The sequence below is a fragment of the Oryx dammah genome, unplaced genomic scaffold (assembly GCF_014754425.2).
Source record: "Oryx dammah isolate SB20612 unplaced genomic scaffold, SCBI_Odam_1.1 HiC_scaffold_4, whole genome shotgun sequence".
Classification (NCBI taxonomy): domain Eukaryota; kingdom Metazoa; phylum Chordata; class Mammalia; order Artiodactyla; family Bovidae; genus Oryx; species Oryx dammah.
This window is the reverse complement of record NW_024070188.1, coordinates 64,960,001-64,973,225: the sequence shown is the minus strand read 5'-3', so window position 1 is coordinate 64,973,225 and position 13,225 is coordinate 64,960,001.

Genomic DNA, 13,225 nt, shown 5'->3' with positions numbered 1-13,225 from the left:
CAAAGAGGAGAATGCAAGAGTGAATATCAAAATTTTAGGAATCAGTGAACTAAAATGGACCATATTGAGTGAATTTAATTCAGATAACCATTATATTGACTACTGTGGGAAAGAATCCATTAGAAGAAATGGAGTAGCCACAGTCAACAAAACAGTCTGAAATTCAGTACTTGGATGTAACCTCAAAAATGACAGAATGAACTCTGTTCATTTCCAAGGCAAACCATTTAATGTCACAGTAATCCAACTCTTTGCCCCGACCAGTAATATTGAAAAAGCTGAAGTTGAATGGTTCTATGAAGACCTTCAAGACCTTCTAGAACTAACACCCAAAAAAGATGTCCTTTTCATTACAGGGGACTGGAATGCAAAAGTAGGAGGTGAAGAAATACCTGGAGTAACAGGCAAATTTGGCCTTGGAGTACAGAGTGAAGTAGGGCAAAGATTACTAGAGTTTTGCCAAGAGAATGCACTGGTCATAGCAAACACCCTCTTCCAACAACACAAGAAAAGACTCTACACATGGACATCACCAGATGGCCAACATTGAAATCAGATTGATTATATTCTTTGCAGCCAAAGATGGAGAGGCTGTATACAGTCAGCAAAAACAAGATTGGGAGCTGACTGTGGCTCAGATCATGAACTCCCTTATTGCCAAATTCAGACTTAAATTGAAGACAGTAGGAAAAACCACTAGACCATTCAGGTATGACCTAAATTAAATACCTTAAAATTATACAGTGGAAGTGACAAATAGATTCAAGGAATTAGATCTGATAGAGAGCATGCCTGAGAAACTGTGGACGGAAGTTCATGGCATTGTACAGGAGGAGTGATCAAGACCACCCAAAGAAAAAGAAATGCAAAAAGGCACAATGGCTATCTGAGGAGGCCTTACAAATAACTGTGAAAAGAGAAACAAAAGGCAAAGGAGAAAAGGAAAGATATACCCATTTGAATGCAGAGTTCCAAAGAATAGCAAGGAGAGATAAGAAAGGGTTCTTCAGTGATCAATGTAAAGAAATAGAGGAAAATAATCAAATGGGAAAGACTAGAGAACTCTTCAAGAAAATTAGAGATACCAAGGGAACATTTCATGCAAAGATGGGCTCAATAAAGGACAGAATGGTATGGATCTAACACTAGCAGAAGATATTAAGAAGAAGTGGCAAGAATACACAAAAGAACTACACAAAAAGAGCTTCATGACCCAAATAAACATAATGGTGTGATCACTCACCTAGAACCAGACATCCTGGAATGTGAAGTCAAGTGGGCCTTAGGAAGCATCCCTATGAACAAAGCTAGTGGAGGTGATGAAATTCCAGTTGAGCTATTTCAAATCATAAAAGATGATGCAGTGAAAGTCCTGCACTCAATATGCCAGCAAATTTGGAAAACTCAGCAGTGGCCATAAGACTGAAAAAGGTCAGTCTTCATTTCAATCCCAAAGAAAGGTAATGCCAAAGAATGTTCAAACTACTGCACAATTGCACTCATCTCACATGCTAGCAAAGTGATGCTCAAAATTCTCCAAGCCAGGCTTCAATAGCTGCATGTACCTTGAACTTTCAGACATTCAAGCTGGATTAGGAAAAGCCAGAGGAAACAGAGATCCAATTACCAACATCCATTGGATTATTGAAAAAGTGAGAGCATTCCAGAAAAATATCTCCTTCTGCTTTATTGACTATGCCAAAACCTTTGACTGTGTGGATCACCACAAACTGTGGAAAATTCTTCAAGAGTTGGGAATACCAGACCACCTGACCTGCCTCCTGAGAAATCTTTATGCAGTTCAAGAAACAAAGAACTGAACATGGAACAAAAGACTGGTTCCAAACCAGGAAAGGATTATGTGAAGGTTATACTTCTCTTCCTGCTTATTTAACTTATATGCAGAGTACATAATGAGAAATGCTGGACTGGATGAAGCACAGGCTGGAATTAAGATTGCCAGGATAAATATCAATAACCACAGATATGCAGATGACACCACCCTTATAGCAGAAAGCAAAGAACTAAAGAGCCTCTTGATGAAAGTGAAAGAGGAGAGTTTAAAAATTGGCCTGAAACTAAACTTTCAGAAAACTAAGATCATGGCATCCAGTCTCATCCTTTCATGGCAAATAGATGGGGAAACAATGGAAACAGTGACAGACTTTATATTTGGGAGCTCCAAAATCACTGCAGATGGTGACTGCAGCCATGAAATTAAAAAACACTAGCTCCTTGGACGGAGAAGGCAATGGCACCCGACTCCAGTACTCTTCCCTGGAGAATCCCATGGATGGAAGAGCCTGGTAAGCTACAGCCCATGGAGTTGCCAAGAGTCGGACACAACTGAGCGACTTCACTTTCACTTTTCACTTTCATGCATTGGAGAAGGAAATGGCAACCCAGTCCAGTATTCTTGCCTGGAGAATCCCAGGGACGGGGGAGCCTGGTGGGCTGCCATCTATGGGATCGCACAGAGTCAGACACGACTGACACAACTTAGCAGCAGCAGCAGCAGCTCCTTGGAAGAAAAGTTATGATCAACCTAGACAGCATATTAAAAAGCAGAGACATTACTTTGCCAAGAAAGGTCCATCTAGTCAAAGCTTTGGTTTTTCCAATAGTCAAATATGGATGTAAGAGTTTACTATAAAGAAAGTTGAGTGCCGAAGACTTGATGCTTTTGAACTGTGGCGTTGGATACGACTCTTGAGAGCCCCTTGGACTGCAAGGATATCCATCCAGTCCATCCCAAAGGAAATCAGTCCTGAATGTTCATTGGAAGGACTGATGCTGAAGCTGAAGCTCCAATACTTTGGCCACCTGATGCAAAGAACTGACTCATTGGAAAAGACCCTGATACTGGGAAGGATTGAAGGCAGGAGGAGAAGATGACAAAGGATGAGATGTTTGGATGGCGTCACAGACTCTATGGACACGAGTTTGAGTAAGCTCTGGGAGTTGGTCATGGACAGGGAAGCCTGACATAATACAATCCATGAGGGCAGAGTTGGACATGACTCACGACTGAGTGACTGAACTGAACTGATGAAAAATAACAGAGGAGGGAGGAAGAGTGGGTAGGAAAAGCCCTCAGACTGCAGAGCAAGTCTGACACCTGTGGCGAAAGGGAAGACAACTTGGAAGGAAGAGCTCGAGATGGTGGGATAGGTGTGAGAATGTCAGAAGCCCAAAGGGACCTCTAAGGCAAAGATTGTCCATGGAGGCACCTTGCCTGGAGCAGCAATGACTACCCTCTATTGCACTTAAATAATGGCTGAAGCTGCCTGAGGACAGTATGTCTTCAGTGACACTATTGCAAGAGTTCCAAAGGCCCTCCAATCAGACAAGATCAGTTCAGGCAGGACCTCTCTTAAAGGGCGATTACAGAGCTACACCCCCACAGCCACCATACTCTGTAAAAGTTTCTTGGCAGTTCAGATCCTTAGTTTCCTTGACTAAGACAATAATATTATAATTAATTCAAGATATTAGCAATTGTTTGATAGTAAATATTTATTAGAAAGCATCTAATAATTGCCTGGTATATAAAAACATTCTAGAAATATTATTTCTATACAAATAAATATAGGACATTAAACAATACCACTTTCAGTACTTTAAATACTGTTTCTACAGATGTATGCTAGATTTTGGACACAAATAAATTGGCATGCTTTTTCAGAATGTATTATTCTAAGTTTGTAATTGGATCTGCCTGAATTCACTCAGACTAGGGATAACCTTAACCCAGATGCATCAACAAATAAGCATCTATGGCCATCACTAGTACTATGGAACAAATATCATTCTCAAGGGTAATATTACTATTTTACATTACCACATTTAATTTAAAAATTCTAAACTAAAGTTCATTGCAATAGGATTGCTCAACTCCCAAGTGAATTGAAGCCTGCTAACTTAGCCAAATGAGATATCTTTATTTTCCAATTCTTATCTGGATAATTCAGGCAGAAAATAAAACCAATGAGGAAACACTGAAAGATTGTTTATTTTACAGCTGAGGAGATCAGGGGATGATTAAATTTTAAAACTATTCTGTGTATACAAAGAAAATTATTAGAAAAACATAACAGCCATAGTTTCTCTATCTTCACTAATAATTGAGCAAAGGAAAATTAATGCTTCCATGAGGATTTTTTTTAGATTGTAAGGAAACTTATCCTAACTTCAGAATTTTTACACTGCACAATATATCACTTAGGCAGGTAATAAAAGTCTCTTTATATGGATTCTGATTAATATGTTAATTTATTCATATATTTATACAAAATTATTATTTAATATTTATTGTATATATTATTTAATATTATTCTAGGATTTATAGTGAAAATAGACAGTAAAAAAATAAAAGTATAGATGAAAAATAGTGTCCATTCTCTCTACAACTTAAAACCAACATTGGAAAGCAAATTAGAGTGAAATACAAAAAAAAAGCCGAGTAGGAATTTCAAAACTTTGTCACATTGCAAAAGCAACAAATAAGCTGGCAAAAACTCTCAGAATTAACTTTTTTGGAGTTTTGGAATCAAAGGAAAAACTTACAACAGTCAGGGGAATGTTTCATAAAGAGAAAAATGACTGAATTTTAGTAAGAGAGCTCTAGGGCATTAAATTTACCTGATTGCCACTCCTAAAGCCCAGTTAGCAGCAGACTTGAGATGTCAACCTGCTTTACTGGTGCAGGTTATTGGTAACCAAAGGGAGCATACAGAAGTGATTGTTTTAACCTTTTGGCTGGGTCTCTGAAGTATCATATCAAGGGCTCGTGTTTTATTAGCCACAGAGTTTCCACAGAATGGAGGCAGTTTCCTTCATGGTATTTGTTGAAAGCATTTAAAGGCAAATGTATTAACCGTGGCCACTTGGACCAAAGTATAGTCATTAGAACAAACAACAAGCTTAGGAATGAAGAGGCTAAGAAGAAGAAGCATGGAGAGGAAGGCCTTTGAAGCCCCCAAATATTCTGGAGATCATAGAAGACCCAGAGCAAATGCTCAAGTCTAGATTCAGGCTTAGAAAACACCTGAGAAGAGCTTAAGATTTTACCTCTGGCTGAACTTCAGGCTGTGTGTGAGCAGGAAGTGAAGGCTGAAATAAAGTTATTAATTTCCTGGCTAGCACTGAAAGAGTGCTCTAACACAGAGCCAATCTGCAAAAATAGTCCTTTTTTTTTTTTCTTTCCCTCCTCCTCTTTTTTTTTTTTTTTTAATTTTGGCTGTAAGTGCTTAAGAAAACCTGTGTCAAATCTCTAACTGACTACTAATCAAAAGGAATAAAGATATCAGAGACCAACGAAATAAAGAATTCAGATATATCATTCTTCATTCAGACATATTAAAGTTAGTTCAGAAAAGCAAAGAAAACTACAAGTTACAACAACAAACTATGAGGGAGAGGAAAAATCTGAAAAGAGAGTTACCAAATTATAGTATTCAAAATATCTGCGTTTCAATTAAAATTATGAGGCATACATTAAAACCAAAAGCTTCTTTCCACTCAAAAGAAAAATAAAAGTTACCATTATTAAGGAAGTCCTAAATTTGGATTTACCTGACAAATAACTTTAAATAATTGTTCTAAATATGCTAAAAGAGCTAGAGGACACCACGAAAACAACTAAATTAAACCAGAAAAATGACGCCTTTCTAAATGGATAACATCAACTAAAAGATGGAAAATGTTTTACTTAAAGCCAAATCAAAATTCTGGAGGTTAAAAGTACAATAATTGAAAGAAGCATTTCACTAGAGAAGTAGAAGAGCAATTTTGAGCAGACAGAATAAAGAATATGTAAATATGAAGATAGATCACTTATGATTATCCTCTGGGAGGAACAGAAAGAAAACTGAACAAGACTTAAAGGATCTTGGGGACACCATAAAGTATATCAACATACATAAAATGGAGTCTTGGAAGGTGAGAAAAGAAAGTGGTCAAAATATTACTTGAGGAAACCATAGCTAAAACTGTTCAAATTTGATGAAACATAAATCTACATATCCAAGGATCTCAACATATTTCAAGTAGGATAAATTCAAAGAGACCAATGCTAAGATACATTGCAAATTGTTGAAAGACAAAGAAAAAAGTGTAAAAGTGGGACAAGAATTCACAGAAGTAAATTGTCTCCTAAAACAGATCCTCAATAATACTAAAAACTGATTCTCATTAGAACCATAGAGAACAGAGGGCAATAGAATGAAAGAAAAAAATCTTCTAGCCAAAAATTCTATATGTGACAAAACCTTCAAATGTGAAGAAGAAATTAAGACATTCCCATATAAAAAAAACAGAGGGAGCTCAGCTTTAATAAAGCTGTCCTCTGCTGCTGCTGCTGCTAAGTTGCATCAGTCGTGTCCGACTCTGTGCGACCCCATAGACGGCAGCCCACCAGGCTCCTCCATCCATGGGATTCTCCAGGCAAGAATACTGGAGTGGGTTGCCATTTCCTTCTCCTCTAGGAAATGCTAAAGGGAGTCCTCAGGACAGTGAGGGAGACTAGAAAGTAATTCAAAGCTATTTAAAGAAATAAATATACTTGTAAAGATAACTACATAGGTAAAACATAACCCAACATCACTGTATTTTTGGTTTGTGAATCTTCATTTAATTCATTATGATTTAAAAGACAAATGAGTTAAAAATAATTTAAATCTATTTGACGAACACACAATGTATAAAACTATAATTTGTGACAATAACAGTGTGGTAGGATGGAGTACATAAGAGCAAATTTGTGTATTATTGAAATTATGTTGGTATTAATTAGAACTAAACTAAATCAAGATATTAACTGTAATCCTCAGAGTAAAAACTAGGAAAATAACTTTCACTTTAAAAAGTAAAAAAAATCCTATGAATAGACATTTATCTAAAATAAAATATGTGAAATGTCCAGTAGGCACTTGAAATGGTGCTTAATATCTCATTAGCCATTCAGTTCAGTTCAGTTCAGTTGCTCAGTCGTGTCCAACTCTTTGTGATCCCATGAATCACAGCAAGCCAGGCCTCCCTGTCCATCACCACTCCCGGAGTTCACTCAGACTCACGTCCATCGAGTCAGTGATGCCATTCAGCCATCTCATCCTCTGTCGTCCCCTTTCTACTCCTGCCCCCAATCCCTACCAGCATCAGAGTCTTTTCCAATGAGTCAACTCTTTGCAACAGGTGGCCAAAGTACTGGAGTTTCAGCTTTAGCATCATTCCTTCCAAAGAAATCCCAGGGCTGATCTCCTTCAGAATGGACTGGTTGGAACTTCTTGCAGTCCAAGGGACTCTCAGGAGACTTCTCCAACACCACAGTTCAAAAGCATCAATTCTTCCGTGCTCAACTTTCTTCACAGTCGATTGCTTACATCCATACATGACCACTGGAAAAACCATAGCCTTGACTAGACGGACCTTTGTTGGCAAAGTAATGTCTCTGCTTTTCAATATGCTATCTAGGTTGGTCATAACTTTTCTTCCAAGGAATAAGTGTCTTTTAATTTCATGGCTGCAGTCACCATCTGCAGTGATTTTGAAGCCCCAAAAAATAAAGTCTGACACTGTTTCCACTGTTTCCCATGAAGTGATGGGACTAGATGCCATGATCTTCGTTTTCTGAATGTTGAGCTTTAAGCCAACATTTTCACTCTCCTCTTTCACTTTCGTCAAGAGGCTTTTTAGCTCCTCTTCACTTTCTGCCATAAGGGTGGTGTCGTCCGCATATCTGAGGTTATCAATATTTCTCACTGCAATCTTGTTTCTAGCTTGTGCTTCTTCCAGCCCAGCATTTCTCATGATGTACTCTGCCTATAGGTTAAACAAGCAGGGTGACAATATACAGCCTTGACGTACTCCTTTTCCTATTTGGAACCCAGTCTGTTGTTCCATGTCCAGTTCTAACTGTTGCTTCCTGACCTGCATACAGGTTCTTCAAGAGGCATGTCAGGTGGTCTGGTATTCCCATCTCTTTCAGAATTTTCCACAGTTTATTGTGATCCACACAGTCTAAGGTTTTGGCATAGTCAATAAAGCAGAAATAGATGCTTTTCCTGGAACTCTCTTGCTTTCTTGATGATCCAGAGAATGTTAGCAATTTGATCTCTCTTTCCTCTGCCTTTTCTAAAACCAGCTTGAACATCTGGAAGTTCACAGTTCACGTATTGCTGAAGCCTGACTGGGAGAATTTTGAGCATTACTTTACTAACATGTGAGATGAATGCAACTGTGTGGTAGTTTGAGCATTCTTTTGTATTGCCTTTCTTTGGGATAGGAATGAAAACTGACCTTTTCTAGTCCTGCAGCCACTGCTGAGTTTTCCAAATTTGCTGACATATTGAGTGCAGCACTTTCACAGCATCATCTTTTAGGATATGAAATTGCTCAACTGGATTTCCATCACCTCCACTCACTTTGTTCGTAGTGATACTTCCTAAGACCCACTTGACTTCACATTCTGGGATGTTTGGCTCTAGGTGAGTGATCACACCATTGTGATTATCTGGGTCATGAAGATCTTTTTTGTACAGTTCTTCTGTGTATTCTTGCCACCTCTTCTTAATATCTTCTGCTTCTGTTAGGTCCATACCATTTCTGCCCTTTACTGAGCTCATCTTTGCGTGAATCATTGCTTGGTTATACCAAATATTTATAGAAACATTGATACAGAATTTGCGAGAGTAAGGGACTTTTCCTAACTTGTTTGTGAGGCCAGTATTACACTCATACAGAAGGTAGACAAAAGAAACAAAAGCATAGAATGATACTCCTAATGAATACAGATGCAAAATACTCAACAAAATATTGTTAAAGTGAGCCAAGCAGAAGATTTATACACCATGACCAGTTGAGATTTATCCCAAGATTGCAAAGTTTATTCAACATGAAAATCAATCAACTGAATATATCACATTAATAGAAAGGACAAAAACCACATGATTATGTCAATTGATGCAGCAAAGCAACTAAAAATAATACAGCACCCATAAGGATCTATCATAATATGTAAGGCATACTTAAAACTCAACAACAAAAAGACAAACAATTCAATTTTAAAAAGTGAAAAAATGTTATGACTAGACATTGCTCTAAAAAAAATATGTGAAATGTCCAGTAGGCACTTGAAATAGTGCTTAATATCATCAGGCATTAGAAAAATGTAAATTAAAACCATGAGATATCATTCCATTCACAGTAAGATGGTGATAGCAAAAATACAGAAATAAAAATGTAAAATGACAAGTTTTGGCTAACATGTGGAGAAACTGAAATTCTCACCCACTGTTGGTAGAAATTTAAAATGGCATGGCCTCTATGGAGAACTGGAGATTCTTCAAAAGTTAAACATATTATTACAGTAAAACCTGCAATTCTCTCCCTCACAGTATATTCAAAAGAATTTAAAACAGACATTCAAACAAAAACTTTTACACAAATGTTCATAGCAGCCCTATTCAAGAGTCTAAAAGGTGAAAACAACTCAAATGTCCATTAGCTGATGAATGGATAAACAAAATATAGCATATTCATATGTTAGAACATTTTCAACCATGAAGAGCAATGAAACAATTATATATGCTACCACATGAATGGACCTCAGAAACATGCTAACTGAAAGAAGGCAGACACAAAAGGCCAAATGTTATGAGATTCCATATATACAGTGTATCTGGAAAAGACAGATTCATCAAGACAGAAGGCAGACTAGTGGTTGCCAGAGGCTGAGTTAGTGGGAAACGAGGAGTGACCATTTAATAGTTGCTGAGTTCTGGAGGTAGGGAGAAATGGAGAGTCACTACTTAATGGGTAAGGAGTTTCCTTCAGAGTGATGAAAATATTCTGAAACTAGATAGTGGAGAAGTGGTACAACATTATAAATGAACTGAAAGCCACTGAATCATGTACTTTGAAATGGTGACTTTTTTCAGATTTTTTTGATGTGGACCATTTTTAATGTCTTTATTGAATTTGTTACAATATTGCTTCTCTGTTTTATGTTTTGGTTTTTTGGCTATGAGTCATGTGGGATCTTAGCTCCCCCACCAGGGATCAAACCCACACCCCTTACATTAAAAGACCAAGTCTTAACCTCTGGACCTCCAAGGAAGTCCTAGTGAATTTTACTTTAGTGAATTTTATTTCAAGCTGAAAAAGTATAAATTAATGGCACCACAAGCTGATTCTATAATAGATGTCTTATAGTGGTATATAATTCCTACCAAAGCTAGGCAGGAAACCATCTGTAAAAATGTGTAGTCAGAGTTCCATGAACTTTAGAAGGGGAAAAGATTATTAGAATAAAATATTCCTCTAGACTTTGAAAAAGCTTGATGGGGGATATAGCTAAGTGAAGTTTGAGTGGGCCTCCAGGAAGAGGAATATTCCCCTGCATGGGGTGACTTAGCTAGGCTAGGCTCTGAAAGGAGAATCAATTTCTGAAACATAAATGGCAAAATTTAACTTAAAAGTGAAATGTAGCCATAGGAAAAAAAGTTTTTGGTGCACACAGTTATCTAAAAATGGGAAGAATCTTAAAATCTGGATTTCAAACTTCTCTTAAAAATAAAAATATAAAATAAAAAATGAGAATGGACTCTCTATTTTTACACATTACAAATTGATTATAGAAAAGCAATAATGGATCTTTTACAAGGAGCCTGAAAACACTCAGCTACATTGCTTATTTTCTGGACATTTAAATTTGAAACACAAGACTAAAAATTTTCATTTTCTCTTGGCTTTTATAGATTCATAATTTTAAAATAAATTTGCTAAGAACGGCCTTTCCATGAACCTTAAGGATCTTAGATAATCACTTCAAAATTTTGAGTCGTTGTGTACCCCATAGAACCAAAGCTACTCTGTATTATAGACATCCAGTTTTAATTTTACAGTCAAGCCATCTAACTCTCCTTATGAGATGAGCAGATTTATTCTCTCATAATCTCATTTTAGGACTTTATAGACCAAATGGGATCCATGTCCTAGGAAATGTTAATGTGGAAAGGATTTATTCAGAAATATGAATTTCTTCTGTTTAAAAAACAGAATTTAAAGGAAAGATATCTTTTTTCAATCAGTTTTATAATAGAACCCCAGCATATTTTTCCACCTTCAAAATATCCCAGTTCTATATATTTGTAGCTGGATATATTTTTGTTCTGACACAGCTGGAAAAAGCTTCAATTTAGCAATTTAGATTTAACAAACAATTTGTGCATAATATGGCCCATTTGCTTTTGGTGTTGTTTCATCATGATTTTAGAGCCAAAAATATTACAATATAAAAATCAGCAATTGAGTGTGTGCAATGACTCTGATGAACTGGATTTTCAATGGTGTTTTGTTTAAAATTTTATCCAGTCTGCTTAGAATGTATAATTTCAAAAATGTCATGGCTTAAAAGGTAAGATGCCCCTCACTGTGTCTAATTTCCATTACAAATCAAGAGGACACAAGCTGTGAGATCACACACAGCCTATGTGAGAAGAACTTAACCCTGCGACCCACCTAGCTCTCCTCCATCCTTCGGAACACTGAACCAAGGCTGTGTCTGATAAATTTATACCTTAATTTAAGATTGTAAGTCTATATTTTATTCAAAATTCTTGAATGTGAAGCAAATTACCCTCCAAGATGCCTGCCCTGTATATAAAAGAAAGAGCAAGACACAATTGCCCTAAAATGAAGCAGTGTGGACTTTTGCAGGATTTCTGGTGTGATCAATGACTACAAAGAAGACTTATCTTGTTCAAGTTCAGTTCATCACTAGCAGAGATTATAACACACACCCCTGTGTGAGGAAAGGTAGTCTCAGAATCAAGAGGTCCTGCCTAGAGCTTCTGGTGGATATTTTGAGATTAAAAAACCATGTGCTTTTGGAGCACTTGCTTTCTTGCTCTTAGGATGAGTGTTCCGGTGCTTCCCTGATTATTGCCCTGCCTGATTTACTAAAGAAGCTGTGTGTGCGCTGTCCTGTAATTCACTCAAGGCTAAACTCCACTCAGTGTATTTACGCTGATTTTACACTTTATGGAACAAGATTTTTCCTTTCATTCATTTATCCATTTATCTATCCACACTTTCATCCATCAATTGTCAAGTTGTAAGCATCTACTGTGTGCTGGACTAAGTTGTTCAGCAAGTGAAGCTATTAAATAAAGTCCTGGTAAGAGCCTTCTGAGGATTTACAAAAAGTGAGGGAAAAGTAAACATTAAAAACATAATCATATTCAGTGAGTGAGTGAGGTCGCTCAGTCGTGTCCAACTCTTTGCAACCCTGTGGACTGTAGCCCGCCAGGCTCCTCTGTCCATGGGATTCTCCAGGCGAGAATACTAGAGTGGGTTGCCATTTCCTTCTCCAGGGGATCTTCCCAACCCAGGTATTGAACCCAGGTGTCCTGCATTGCAGGCAGACGCTTTAACCTCTGAGCCACCAGGGAAGCCTCAATCATATTCAGTAATGTAAATACAATAGTTAAATGATGCCCAGAATTTTATAGATTCAGATGTTGAAAAGTGGCTTATGGGAAAGAGGTAAAGGAGGACTTCACAAACAAGGATATGTATAAAATAAGCTTTAATTAATAGGATTAACCAGGAAAAAGAGATGGTGAAGTTAAGGGTTGAAAAGAGGTAAAGAAGAAAAGTATTATCATCAAGGAGGTAGCTAGGTAAAGACACATGGATGAGAAGCAACATAGAGTGTACAGGGGACCATAGCCTTCTACACAGTGCTCAGTTTAAAAGCATGAGCCAGAAATCATGAGAAATGAGGATGGGAGGTATGAGAAGTTCAAATCAGATATCTGCAGGCTGATAGCTGCAATCCCAAGCTGTCCCTAGGGTAGCTTCTGCACGTCATATAGATGTATTGGTTTTCTTTCATATTGTGAATTTATCTTAAGTATTATTTCCCATACTTCCATGATGAAAAGAATCAGCTGAAGTTGTAGAAAAGGTCCATGTTATGAGACTCCTCTTTTTGAAAGCCTGATACAATATTATCTGGGAGGACACAGGTATCTTGATTGTTAACAAGACTCTTATGATCAAATTTGTTTGGAAAATACTCACTTTAGTACAAATTTCTTTAGAAACAGAATATGTCAAAATTGTATGTGTTATAATTGTTTTAAATAACAGATTCAAATACATTGCAGAGAAATCAGTATTCTAATAAATGTAATTTCTTTAGTATGCCATAGTCAAGGCAAGA